The sequence below is a fragment of the Loxodonta africana genome, chromosome 22, assembly GCF_030014295.1.
Source record: "Loxodonta africana isolate mLoxAfr1 chromosome 22, mLoxAfr1.hap2, whole genome shotgun sequence".
In the NCBI taxonomy this organism is placed as follows: Eukaryota; Metazoa; Chordata; class Mammalia; order Proboscidea; family Elephantidae; genus Loxodonta; species Loxodonta africana.
In genome coordinates this window covers 40833741-40846414 of record NC_087363.1, presented here as the reverse complement: position 1 = coordinate 40846414, position 12674 = coordinate 40833741, and the positions used below count along the sequence as shown (strand labels likewise).

At 45.2% G+C, this 12674-nt stretch overlaps 1 protein-coding gene across 18 annotated transcripts in view; it reads left to right on the top strand.

The window, feature by feature from the left end:
• The first annotated feature begins 7096 nt into the window (after positions 1-7096).
• The window catches only part of ATG7 (autophagy related 7), a 299990-nt gene continuing 294412 nt past the window's right edge, over positions 7097-12674 (top strand). For 15 of the 18 annotated variants that reach the window (XR_002785715.2, XM_023547914.2, XM_023547908.2 and 12 more), the window contains exon 1: positions 7097-7165. The gene's annotated coding sequence lies outside the window, so the exon portion shown is untranslated. The remainder of the gene's footprint in view (positions 7166-12674) is intronic. The other 3 variants (XM_064274884.1, XM_064274885.1, XM_064274883.1) reach the window with 3 other exon arrangements.

Genomic DNA, 12674 nt, shown 5'->3' with positions numbered 1-12674 from the left:
TTCACTCTGTTCCGCATCACGAAAAGTTCTTCTTGCTCAAAACTGGGAGAGTTCAGGAGATGTTTTTCCTTGTTTTTGAAGCTGCAGCTGTTCTATTTCCAGGTCAGAAACAATTGCTCAGAAGACCTGTGAGAGAATTTTGTCTCAGGATCCCTCAGGACCCCGAACACTTAAAAAGACCACTCCACACAGACATTACTTATACTGATGATAATTGAGAGAAGTAGTAGTGAGAAGTGGTTATGAGCTCTGACTTTGGAGTTTGACAAGAACTCAAAGAAATAGTTAAAAAGTGTAAATGGTCAGAGTCTAGCGTTATTTTATTATAGTGTCTGTGGTGTATGCCACAGTGTCGGGTACACAGCAGACACTCATATATATGTTTTTTAAACCATGCTGAGGATACACTAAGATCCAGGTTTTGTGCCTTACCCATGTTATCTAGTTTAACCTTCACAACAACCTCATGAAGGGGATTTCCTTGCTTTTACAAATAGGCAAACTGAGGTACAGAGGGTTAAGGAACCACTCTAAGACCTGATTCTGGAATCTGCTTCCTTTCCACTGTATCAACCTACCCTTCCTACTCCTGACTGTGTGACTGAATTAATTTTGAATTTATGAAAAACGATGGACTATGATGCAGAGATAACTCAGCCCAGCACATGTAGGAAAGAATCGATGGCTGGCAGCTTGCATGAAATCCAGCTGAAGCCAGGCTTTCTGCCCTAAATATTAAAACAAACCCTTTATAGGGGAAGGCTGTCGTAGAAGCCACAATTGTGGCTAAGACTCAGGACCTCCTTCAGGTTTCTTTTTTATTGGCTTAAGGCTGATTAGCTTAAAGTTAGTTCCCAGAATGACCAATTTGCCAAATTTATTAAGTTTGCTGATTTACCAAAAATTGGCTTCTTTTGAATCATTTACAAGGTTTACAACACTTCACATGAGGTGAGATTTTTAAAAAACATTTTAGAAACATGTTGAGAAATTATAGTACCTAGTTTTCACTTTTTTTTTTTAAAATGGCAGCATATTAAGGAATGTCCTCTTTATCTATGCTCTCTGCTTACTGCTACTACAGGGAGACCCAGAAGCAGAAAGGGGAAAACTGAGGTGGAGAGAATGAGAGAGAGCAAGAAGAATGAGGGGTAGAAATAAGAGGAACTAGAGGGTCGCTATGATTTGGAATCGACTCGGCGGCAATGGGTTTGGGTTTTTCTTTTTTGGTTTAGGGAGTGGAGAGGAGGAGACAGACGGTCAGGAGGGGTCTAAGGAGAAGAGATGGGTGACACCAAGGAACAGAAGAAGGAGAGAGGGGGAACCAAATGCCCAGAAAGAGGAGGATACTGAAGGAGGGGCAGATTAAGGGGCAGATGGGGAGATTAAGACACAGAGAAGGAGGCAGTGGGGGTTCAGTGGTAGAATTCTCACCTTTCATGTGGGAGACGTGGGTTGGGTTCCTGGCTAATGCACTTTAGGCATAGCCACACCTGTCTATCAGTGGAGGCTTGCATATTGCTGTGATGCTGAACAGGCTTCAGTAGAGTTTCCAGACTAAGACAGACTAGAAATAAAGGCCTGGCAATCTACTTCCAAAAGTAAGCCAATGAAAACCCTGTGGATCACAATGATGGGATCTTCAGTAGATGATGGGAATGGCACAGGACCAATTAGTGTTTCATTTCATTGTGCATGGGGTCGCCATGAGTTGAAGGCCGACTCAATGGCAGCTAACAACAATAACAAGACATAGAGAGATGAAGACATAAAGACACTGAGAGGGGATGGAAAAGGGGAAGTCTGAGGGACGGGAAAGGAGACGGGAAAGGAGAAGAAGCAAGTGGGGGATAGAAAAAGGAGACTGAGTGGCATAATATTAATACACTCAAAAATAAAAGCTATGTTCAAGAACATATTCTTCATTAATATACTCAAAGGAAAACTAAACAACCCTTAGCTTTTGATAAATAGAAAACATTTTGCTTTCTCTGAAGACAAAATGAAACCCAGTCAACTACAGTATCACATAAATCTTTAAAAGCTCACGAAGCTATTTCATTGATAGAAATTGCTGTAAACCTTATAAATTGGTCATTTTAGCTTAGTGTTCATTCAGAAAATCTGTCAGTCAGCAAATTGGCCATTGGTGAATTGGTCATTGGGCTTCTTGGCTTTCAGAAACTTGGCTGGGCTCCCTTTTGAAGACGGGAGGGACTTCCAGGAGGTAGATTTAATGGGCTTAACAAAGTGGAATAAGTTGCTGGGGCTCTTCTGGCTGCTAGGCACTGTAAGTGCTATGAAGGAACGATGCTGTTAAGATCTAATTTGCCAGTGGCCTTTCGAAACCTAGCCTGGCTTGGTCAGGTCTCCTACTGTAGGGAGTCTCTGCTCCCCTTAATTGAGCTGCAAGACAAGTGGTGAAAGTGCATTAGCCTGAATCGCTGTGGTCTTAGATAAGTGTCAAGGAACCTCGTTCCCTGCTGTGTCTGAGAACATTCTCTGCCTTTCAGTGGCTCCAGTTTCTGCAGCTCTCTTGATACTTGATGTTCCATGGTCTTGGTGCCCCAATGGTCTGTCTAACAAAAGCCACCCCCGACCCCATCTTGGTCAGCAGGGGCAGGCCTGCTGCTCTGAGCCCCACCCTAACTCCCTGCTAACAAGGTGGCCACATTAGTGGCCTGAGTCACCATTAGCCCTGGATCCCACATTTATTTTTGATGCTCAGACTTTGTCTGTTAATTTAACAAACACATTTTGAGTGCTTTTTGGGCCAGACCTTGTGCCAGGTGTTGGTAGACAATGGAGAACAAGACAGACATGGTTCCAACCCTATGAAGCTGCTTCAGAGTTCCAAATGACATAAACAAGCTTTGTGAATGGTTCCCGGGGTATTTCTGGACTCCAGTGGAGTTTTGAGTAACCTAGCTTTGGGAAGGGCTTGAGCCAAGTCAGCCAAAGGAACCTCAGCACTTAAGGACATGCCCTCTAGAATACTGCCATGGACCTATGTGAATTGTGCCTAATTTTAGTCTCTACGAGCATTAGTTCAAAAGTCCAAAACTCAGGGTAGAGAATCATCATAGGTATCCACCTCTGCCCCAATCAACTGTGGAGGGAGGTGGCCCAGGGCAGTGTATGTGGTACTTAGACAGAAACCAACAGTTCCCAAAGAAGAGGGAATCATTGCACGCTGGGCAGAAACTCCTGAAGTTGTTTATTACAGTCCAGTTGCTGTTGAGTTGATTCTAATTCATGGCGGCCCATGTGTGTCAGAGTAGAACTGTGCTCCATAGAGTTTTCAGTGGCTGATTTTTAGAAAGTAGGCCTTTTTTCTGAGGTGGACTCAAACCTGCAACATTTCGGTGAGTAGCTAAGTGTGTTAATGGTTTGCACTACCCAGGGACTCCAAGATCAGACACCAAAAAATACAAACCGAATTTGTTGCCATTGATTCCAACTCATAGTGACACTACAGGACAGAGTAGAACTGCCCCACAGGATTTCCAAGGCTGCAATCTTATGGAAGCAGACTGTCACATCTTTCTCCTGCAGAGCAGCTGGTGGGTACAAACCACCGACCTGTCGGTTAGCAGCTGAGCTCTTAACCACTGAGCCAAAAAAACAAACAAAAGAAACAAACCTGTTGCCATTGAGTCCATTCCGACTCAATGACCCTACAGGAGAGAGTAGAACTGCCCCATAGGGTTTCCAATGAGCAGCTGGTGGATTCCAACTGCTGACCTTTGGGTTAACAGCCATAGCTCTTAACCACTCACTGTACCACCAGACCCTCCAAATTCCCATTCTTTGCCTCATAAAAGATTAGCTGAACGACTTCCCTCCGCTGATGAATTGGAAAAAAATGCTTGTTAACCAGACTTTGGTTAAGCTTCTCCCCTTCCCCCAGGCTCCTGAATTTTGACCCATCCTCAGCCTGAGCCAGCATACAACCCCTCCTGAGAATAGGCTGGCCTCCAGGTAAACCATTTTTTGATCCAATCAAGCCACTCCTTGTTTCTAGCCTTGTTTACTCCTCCCTCCTATAGGGTCACTATGAGTCGGAATCAACTCGACGGCACTGGTTTCTTTTTTTTTTTTTTACAAAAGAAAATAGGGTCCAGCTCATAGCGACCCTATAGGACAGAGTAGAGAATAACCCCATACGGTTTCCAAGGAACGCCTGGTGATTTGAACTGCCGACCTTTTGGTTAGCTGCCATAGCACTTAACCACTATACCACCAGGGTCACTATGAGTCGGAATCGACTCAACGGCAATGGGTTTTATAAAAGAAAAATTCCTTTTGCCTAACACATAAGACTGGTTGTAGATCCTTTGGTCAGAGAATTCTCCCTATTGTAATAGTAGTCCTCTTCCCCTTTATTGCAATAGTCCCTGTCATGGATTGAATTCCCCCACCCCACTGCCATCGAGTCAATTCCGACTCATAGTGACCCTATTATATCCCCCCAAAAATGTGTGTATCAATTGGGCTGGGCCGTGACTCCTGGTATTGTGTGATTTTCCTATATGTTGTAAATCCTGCCTCTATGATGTTAATGAGAGAGGATGGGTGGCAGTTGAGTTAGTGAGGGAGGATTCAACCTATGATTGGATTGTGTCTTGAGGCAATCTCTTGAGATATAAAAGAAAAAAGCAAGCAGAGAGACGGGGCACCTCGTACCACCAATAAAGCAGCACAAGGAGCAGAGGAGTTCTTTGAACACGGAGCCCCTGTGCCTGAGAAGCTCCTTGGCCAGGGAAAGACTAAGGACAACCACCTTCCTCAAGAGCCAACAGAGAGGGAGAGAGAGCCTTCCCCTGGAGATGATGCCCTGAATTTGGACTTGTAACCTACTAGACTGTGAGAAAATAAATTTATCTTTGTTAAAGCCATCCACTTGTGGTATTTCTGTTATAGCAGCACTTGATGACTAAGACAGTCCCTTTCTCCCTCTTGCAATAATTCTTTTGAATAAAGTTTCTTCTTGCTCAGTTCAGATTTATTTTTTATTTGACAGTGTTAAGACAGGCTTCCATTAGAGGCCTGGGCCCAAAGTTCTTTCATCTTCAATAAGGCACTTATGTTTTCCCAGCCTCTGTTCTTTCATAGGAGTCCTTGGGTGGTGCAGATGGTTAGGCACTTGCCTACAAATGTTGGTGGTTTAAACCCACCAAAAGGCACCTTGAAAGAAAGGCCTGAAAGTTCACAGCCTTGAAAACCCTACAGAGTGCCCTTCTACTCTGCATGCATGGGGGTTGCCACGACCTGTTGCCATCGAGTCAATTCCAACTTATAGTGACCCTACAGTACAGAGTAGAACTGCTCCATAGGGTTTTCAAGGAGCAACTGGTGGATTTGAACTGTTGACCTTTTGGTTAATAGCCGTAGCACTTAACCACTGTGCCACCAGGGCTCTGGATTGCCATAGCAAAACCAAGGCAAACCCATTGCCGTTAAGTCGATTCTGACTCATAGCAACCCTATAGGACAGAGTAAAACTGCCCCATAGAGTTTCCAAGGAGCACCTGGTGGATTCAAACTGCTGATCTTTTGGTTAGCAGCTGTAGCACTTAACCACTACACCACCAGGGTTTTCCTGGATTGCCATAAGTAGTATTAAAACAAAGTCATATTAAGCCAGTAATAGAAATGAATTGAAGTTTATTTAATATAACCTGTTGCCGTCAAGTTGATTTTGACTCATAGGGACCATATACAAAAGAGTAGAACTGCCCCATGGGGTTTCTAGGGAGTGGCTGGTGGATTTGAACTGCTGACCTTTTAGTTAGCAGCCATAGTTCTTAACCACTGTGCCCACCAAGGCACCACTTATTTAATATACAATTTGCAAATTGGGGTAAATTTTCGACCAGAGAGTCAAAAATGTTCCGAAGATGAGAAGAACTTCCAAAATTCTTATACTAAATCTTAGCGGCATTGCCATGAGGAAAGGGCAGAACAGAACTGATAAGCAATTTGTGGTCAAGAAAAATTTCATACAGCATTGTCTTGAGAAGCAATTAAAATAATTACTGATTTACCCTAAAACATAGCTCCCAGTCTGATCCTTGGAGTCTGTTTCTTGAAACTGACTGAATTCTTCAAAAGACCACAATGCCCAAAGAAAAACAGCTTTACTAGTTTATATAGACCATTGTTTGGCTCAAAAGTGGCTTTTAGAAAACAAGTTTCTTCTAGGCTCAAGTTTTAAAAGGACACCTAAAGGTAAATGACCTATGTGGATCACCCTAACTCCATGGACCAAGAAATCTAGATTCCAGGAGAATTCAAACAGTTTCTCAAGGAATCTACTTGATAGCGGCTGGGTTTTGTTGTTGTTCTTTCATATGTAAAATCGGGGTAGTACTATACCATCTATCCTGAAGGACCGTTGTGAGGATTAGAGCTAGGAAACACTACAAACATGGTAGGGCATCAACAAATAGTAGTCATTGCTCTGTTTTAAGTCTATAGAGTCATATCAGGGTCACTTTGTGAAGAGACTTTCTATGCCAGATTGAGAAGTTTATCACATTCGCTGTTGTATTTTCAGCACCCGTGGTTAAGTACTCCGCTGCTAACCCAAAATTCATTGGTTTGAACCTACCAGCCGCTCTGTGGGAGAAAGACATGGCAGTCTGCTTTTGTAAAGATTTTACAGCCTTGGAAACCCTATGGGGCAGTTCTACTCCGTCCTATAGGGTCGCTACGAGTCAGAATTGACTTCACGGCAGTGGGTTTGGTTTTTGGGTCTCTCCGCACTGCCTCCGTAGTGGTCCCCTGCTATGTTTGAGGTTTTCTCTCCTGGAAAATGGGAATGATGATAATTCCTGTCATCCTCTGAAATCGGAAGAGAATGTGGGGGCATTTTTTTGAAAGTTTAACGGCCCATGTACACATTCCCACATCCGTTAAGGCAGAGAAAGTCTCCGTCCAACGGCTCTCACCAGGTAGCCTCGCCCACCCCCCGATGCCCCGCCTTCCCAAGACTCAAGTTCCTCCCCTTCAATCCGGTGCTAGGGACTCATTTCCCCAGGCTTGCGCGTTTTTTCCTTGTGCGCACGCGCACCGCTCTCCCCACCCTGGTGGGGCGGGGCCATGGTACGTCATTGGGGCGCGCACTGCGGACGACGCTGTGGTTGCCGGAAGTTGAGCGGCGGTAAGTGAGCCGCGGCTGTTGAGGGAGTAGTGGGGGTCCTGCGGGTGGGTTTTGGAGGCTTAGGGAGAGGAGGGTAGTTCAGCGATGAGGGTCAGGGTGTTGGCGGGACTCAAGCTCCTCCCCCGCACGCCCCTGGGCGGTCCTTCCACCTGCCGGGTGTCACTGCCTCCCGCTGTCACCCTCTCCAACAGTGTTTTCTCAGGCTCCTTCAGCCCGGGCTCGTCTGACAAGGAAAACGAAAAAACAAACCCGTTGCCCTCGAGTCGATTCCGACTATTAGTGACAAGGAAAGCGCCTGCTAATTTCTTAAATCAGTTCCTCCTGTTCTTTGGCAGGGAGTGATCAAAATCTCCGGTGTTGGAACACAGGAGATGGGACACCTGGGTTTCATCCTGGCTTTGTCCAGATTTCTTGTGTGAGTCTGGCACTTGTCTCCCCTCTCTGAGCCTCTCTTCCCTCATCTGTAAAATAGGGATGTTTATACGTCATTTGGGAAATGAGAACTCTAAGGGTGTTGACAGCTAAGGTTCTGGGATGCTTGGGTTTGGTCCAGGGGTTGCAAACTCTAATACTTAACAGGAGTCAGATAAGGTAAACGATAGGTGTAAGAAAAGTTCTTTGTCGGAAATATAATCAGACTTTTATTTTGACTGAACTGAGTTTTATAAGCACAATACTGTCATGATATTGGAGATATGAAACCAGAACTCACTGTGCAGCTGAAGCCAGGCATACCTTTGGCTGTCAGTTTGGGACCTCTGGGTCCCGCAGTCCCTTTTCCACTGAATACTTGGGTCTCTTCTGTGACATCCCTGCCCATTGATTAAATTTCCACAGTCCCAGAAAGCGCACTACTTCTGGTTTCTCCTGTTTGGTTTTCCCCAAGTGCTGTCTCTTAAAAAGTCATACGTGGAGCTGAAAGCTGTTACCGAGTAATCTCAGCTTATCGTCCCTCCAGGCTCTTAAAATCTCCCTTCCACCTAATTGTCCTGCACATCTTTGAAAGCTGCTAGTTTGACTTCTTTTCCTACCCTCTCGCCTTTATGCTCTTTCAAAACCAGTGCCTACGAGTCGATTCCGCCTTTATGCTAAGTATACTTAATTTAGCTACCCGTGGTAAGCTCCGCAAGGACAGAAGATTTCGTCTTGTTTTATTTGTTGTTATATCCCCAGCATCTAGAACAGTGTCTAGCATATTATAGACATGCAGTTAGTAGCCAAAAAAAAACCCATTGCCTGAGTCGATTCCGATAGTGACTCTTAGGACAGAGCAGAACTGCCCCATAGAATTTCCAAGGAGCGCCTGGTGGATTTGAATTGCTGACCTTTTGGTTAGCAACCGTAGCTCTTAACTACTACTCCACTAGGGTTTCTATCCAATTAATAGTTGTTGAATAAATGAGTCAAGCAGTTGTGTGTTTTCTGTGTGCCAAACACATATGTGTGGTAGGCTCTGGTGATATACCAGCAAAATAAGATAAGTAAGGACCATGCTTTCACAAAGCCTGCTTTTTGATGGTGGTGGGTGGAATCATCAATAAACAATTTTTTTGAAGGGTGGTGGGTGTTATCATATACTGATCGGGGCTATGAAGAAAAAAAAAGTAATGGGTTGTTGAGTAATGGGATTGGGGGAAGTAGAGGGCTATTTCTAAAAAGCTAGCTGGTCAGAGAAGTCTTTTCTGAGGAGGTGACATTGGAGCTAACACCTGAATGATGAAAAGGCCAGACTGTGAAGGTTCATCCTGCCTGACTTTTCCCTCTCTCCCCAACTCTGTGCCCTAGTCTCATTAAACTGCTTGCAGATTCTGTCTTGGCTACACTCCTTGTTTGTGTTGCTCCTGCTGTTCCTGCTGCCTAGAACACCCCCACCCTTTTTTTTTTTTCCCCTGGTCAACTCCTTCCTGCTCCTTATGTGACACGATTTTGAAACACCTTAAGGAGCTGAATACTGGGCTCTCCATTATTCAACCACAAGGTCCCTTTTCTGTTCCCAGCCAAACCAACCAACCAACCGAGTGCCATCGAGTCGTTTCTGACTCATAGCGACCCTATAGGCCAGACTAGAACTGCCCCATAGAGTTTCCAAGGAGTGCCTGGTGGATTCAAACTGCCAGCCTTCTAGTTAGCAGCTGTAGCACTTAACCACTAGACCACCAGTGTTCCATAATAGAAACTGCTACTGCTGAGTGCAAAAGGTTGGCAGTTTGAATCCACCAGGCGCTCCTTGGAAACTCTATGGGGCAGTTCTACTCTGTACTACAGGGTCACTATGAGTTGGAATCAACTTGATGGCTGCAGGTTTTTTTTTTTTTTGCTGAGTGCCTGGCAGTGCACTGCAATTTGGGAATGCAAAATTGAGTAAGATACATATCTCTGTTCTCAAGGAGTTTACTGTTTTTTAAGTCAAGGAGATAGACAACAACAGTACAGTATGAAGCTTTTGTAGAGGTTTTCTAGAGGGGGACTGAGGAACGCCCGTAATTCAGGCTGAAGCATTAGAGAAGGCTTCTGTGAGGAGGTGATGTTTTATTAAGTCCTAGGATGAGTAGGAATTAGTCAGCTGAAGAGGGGTGGGACGTGGGAGAGATGATACCGCAGACACTGGGAAAGGCATGAGCGAAGGGTTGTAGGTGAGAGGGCAGAGCTGGAGTGAAGAGTTTTAGAATAAGAGGTGACTGTGGAAAGGCAAGTGGGAGCGAGATCATGACAGGCATGTAGTAGTCATGAGCACAGACTTTGGAATCAAAGATACTCGTGTACAAATACTGGCCTTGCTAATGAACTAGGCTTGTGGCTTTGGGCCATCACTTCCTTTCTAAGCTTCAGTTTCCTCATCCATAAAAAGTGGATGTGTTAACCTACATCCCAGGGTTTTTTTGAGAATTGAATGAGCTGATATATTACCCACTTGACACTGGTAAATAGTAAACACTCAAAGAATAGCAGTTAGCATGACAATCTAAGAAGGTTGGACTTCATTTTTAAAGCTATGGGAACAGGGGGTGGGGCACTAAAGAATTTTTAAGAGGGCTGTGATATGCTCTAGTCTCTTTTAATTTACCCGGGCAGCAGTGTGGTGATTACATTGGACAGGGCAAGACCAGTAGAGAGAGCAGTCAGGGCACTGTTACAGTAATTCCAATGACAGAAATTGAAGACAGAATGATGTCAGTGCAGTTGCTGTGGGGACTGAGACAGGTGGGTAGATTTGAGAGAGAACAGGAGGTGGAGTTTTCTGGATTTGATAAATGATTGGGTAACAGGGAGAAGAGGAAAGCAGGAATCAGGATATTGGGAAAAGATGAATTCACTGTGTGGTAATCCCTGACTACCTCTGAGATTTTATTTGGAAGCCTAATTGGCCTGTCCTCCACTTTTACCCATGGATGTAAATGCCTTCCCAATGCCTTTCTTCTCCTCCTTTCTCTGTCTATCCTGTTCCCACCTTTCTCCAGTGTAGTTAGGCCTGCTTGTGTAATCAGGGTAGAATGCAGTGGTTAAGAGCTTGGCTGCTAACCAAAATGTCAGCAGTTGGAATCCACCAGCTGCTCCTTGGAAAACTTATGGGGCAGTTCTACTCTATCCTACAGGGTCGCTGTAAGTCGGAACTGACTCGATGGCAATGGGTTTGGTTTTTTGGTTGACTTTGTTCCCAGGAGTGTTGTTGGTTCAGTGGTAGAATTCTCACCTTCCATGAGGGAGACCTGAGTATGATTCCTGGCCAGTGGACCTCATGCACACCCACCAGCAGTCTGTCAGTGGAGGCATGTGTGCTGCTGTGCTGCTGAACAGGTTTCAGCAGAATTTCCAGACTAAGATGTGCTAGGAAGAAAGGCCCGATGATCTACTCCTGAATATCAGCTAACGAAAGCCCTATGGATTGCAATGGAACATTGTCTGATCTGAAACCAATCAGGGGGATGGTGCAGGACTGGGCAGTTTTGTTCCGTTGTGCATAGGGTCACCTTGAGTCCAGGGCTGATTCCACGGCAGCTAACAACAACAAGGACGAGAGCCTTGTTACAGGTCTGTTACTAGATCTCAGTCCATCCCCCAAACGATCCCCTTTGGGACTTCCTCACACCTTCTTCATCCTAGTTACTATCCTTTGAACATGTTCATCTTCATCAGTCCCTCTTCGAGTGCATGGTATAGAAAGGAAGTCCTTTTTCCTCGATGTGTCTGACCGTGCAGAGCAGACTGCATGTTTTTTTGCAGTAACCTAAGACCCTTTCTCCCGATTTTCATCGGGGGATGCATCAGGCTCTTAACAAGCATCCCGTTACCAGGCAGGCCAGCGGGGCCCTCAGAGCTGCTCAGCGATCCCCTTGTGTCCTCAGGCAGCCCATTCCCCGCTATGACATGCACGGTGTCATCCCTCTCCTCACGCTCCTGCTGTGTCTTTTACTTCATGAGCCGTAGCCATCAGTTAAGGCTCCTCAGCTTCTATCATTTACAAGCTTATCTCCAGCTGACCCTATCATTGTGCCTTTTATTCTAATTCTGTGAAAGAAGTGGTGTTTGTCTTGAACAAGGCTGATTTCTCTACCTGTGCTTCAGATTCCATCTCCTTTTCTTTAGGGACTGGTTCCATCATTTGTTCCTTTTCTTTCCTGTGTCACAAACGTCTCTCATCTAAATATCCTCAATTTCTTCTCAATTTGGATTTTACAAAACACCCTCCCATTAACCTCTGCTGTACTGCATCACTCCTCTTTCTGGCCACCGTTCTTGGGAGAGTTATCTGCAGCTTTAACCTCCGCTTTCTTAAGTTATCATCCGCTGAAACCCTGCTTCATCCCCTCCACGCCACCAAAACTGCTCCCCACGTCATCAGGCCTCTGCGTTGCTGCAACTCCTTCCTTATCTTTTGACTCCTTAGCACGTCTCATGTTGCTTATATTCCTTCATTTTATGAAAACAAGTCCTTCTTTGTACTGTCTGTCTGGCCATTTACCCCCTCAGTTTGCATTGTGTGTTCTTTTCCTTCTTTTGTCCCACTTTCTTCAGGGCTTTGCCCTCTACTCTTTGCTCTTCTCAACCATGGCTTCAGTACTCATTCATGTACCCATGACACCCAGCTCTGTAACTCAAGCCCAGATCTCTCTCCTAAGGGCCAGCCTGTAAATTCAACAAGTCCAAAACCAAGCTCATCATTTTCCCTCCAAACTTATGATTCTTTCCATCCTTTTTGTCTCACATATTTCCCTCCTTCCATTTAATCATCCAAAATAGAACCCTGAGAGTCATCCTGAACTCTTCCCTCTCATGCCATCCCTTCTCTCTCCCAGGCCAGGCAGTCATCTGAGTTCCACAGATCTTACTTCCTTAATGTCTCTGGATGTGTTTCCTCCTCTTCTTTCCCTCCACCACTGCCTTAGTTCAGGCCCTCCTCACTTCCTGCCTATTTTCCTGCATAATCTCCAAGCTGGGTGTCCTGTCTCCAGCAGCCTGGCTCTCACTGCTGTGTCTCCAATACAAGCTGAAGTGCCCTTTCTAAACTGCA